This window comes from Populus trichocarpa, chromosome 19, assembly GCF_000002775.5.
Source record: "Populus trichocarpa isolate Nisqually-1 chromosome 19, P.trichocarpa_v4.1, whole genome shotgun sequence".
Lineage (NCBI taxonomy): Eukaryota > Viridiplantae > Streptophyta > Magnoliopsida > Malpighiales > Salicaceae > Populus > Populus trichocarpa.
Window position 1 is genome coordinate 13695362 of NC_037303.2, and position 1578 is coordinate 13696939.

The window sequence follows — 1578 nt, forward strand, 5'->3', positions numbered from 1 at the left end:
GAAATAATTCAAAGAACAAAGTCAAAATTGTAAATTCAGAACCCAGAGAAGGTGATAGTTGCCGCGTTAATATTCGAAAGTTACCCTCACTGACCAAAAATCCTTCTCAGTCACTCTCTCTCTCTCTCTCTCTCTCTCTCTCTCTATATATATATATATATATATATATAGACACACACAGAGACACACACCATTCTCTCTCAGCTCTCTCCAAGAAACCATTTTCCAATTTCCTGTCCTCTACAAAATTCCAAGGATTTGAATTCCAAACAGATCACCATGCCAATGAAGAAACCAAGTCTCTTTGCAGCCTCTGTTGCTGCTGCTGCTGCTTCTGCCTTCCCTGTTTCCTCCTCATCTTCTAGCTGTAACTCCCATGTTAAGGTAAGACAGTTGACAAAACAATTCTGGGTTTGTGTTTTTTCTTGAATTTTTTCGTGGGAGTTGGTGTCTTGTGTTCTTATCTCTGTTTTTTTTCCCCTCGTCTTGCCCTGTCTTGTGGTCCTGTAATTGATTCCAGAGAAAATTGAGATTTCTTTTCTACCGTAAAGATTCTGCCTTCTACTCTCTTGTATTTTTTGGGATTCATGGAATTTTAAATCACCCCTTTTGGTGCTTGATCTCTTTAAATTTTCTTGGTTTATTGATATAATTCAAGCTTATTTGTTAGTTTGTGACTGATCTTTGTTTTTCCAAACTATTAGTCTTAAAGTTTGATACCTTTTCTTTTATAGGAAGCTGGCTCAAACAAAGATCAACAGAGATCGGCTTCCATGGATAAATTTGCACCAAGGTATGATGGGTTGAGGTTCATTGAAACGCTGGTCACTGCTCACAGATGACGAGAGAATCAACATCTGGTCTTGATAGCTCCATGGATGATACTGATTAGTTGTACTAATTCTAGCTAGCACCCATCATTTCTCTTCAATCCAGAGAAAAAAAGATGGCTAAAGAAAGTTTGATTGTTTTAAATTTCTTTGAGTGAATATGGTTAGGAGATCAACTGTAATTTTCACTCAAAAATTGCTAGTCCTGATCATAATTCATGGCTGATTTTCTTTGTGCCATTAATTTTTGTGGGATTAGAAAACGATTGCTTGGCAAAGGTTGCTTGCTAAAGTCATGCTCCAATACTTACCTTTTTACAGCAATATTTTGTACTAGGCAGGCATCTTGAGGTTTCGTGTGGATGACAAAGTTTTGTAGCACCACAACTCCGATATATGGTTCTGAATTTCTGATGGAAGTCCCAAAGGGGAATTCCAAGTTATAAACAATTTTCTTTCATTGGGGCTTGATGACCTTTTTATTTACAATCATGTTTTTAAAAAAAATTAATTTTTTTTAGTTTGAAATTAACTTTTTTTATATTTATTGTTTTGATATGCGAATATTTTTAAAACTAATCTTCCCTGTACTCCCAAATGCCCTAATTGAGAGAGAGAAAACGAAGTAATTCCATGCTTGGATGAATTTGGGAGCTCATTTGTGACCAACCAAGATCAATTGGCATGTTGCTTGCATCCATTTGTTTTGTTGTTGTTCTTGAGCTGACGAGAAGGCCACCTAAAGCCC

At 36.4% G+C, this 1578-nt stretch overlaps 1 long non-coding RNA gene across 1 annotated transcript; it reads left to right on the forward strand.

The window, feature by feature from the left end:
* LOC18108560 (uncharacterized) lies at positions 1-1122 on the forward strand. Its single transcript, XR_002979292.2, has 2 exons — positions 1-384; positions 735-1122. It is a non-coding gene; the product is annotated as an uncharacterized LOC18108560 (long non-coding RNA).
* Positions 1123-1578: the final 456 nt, after the last annotated feature.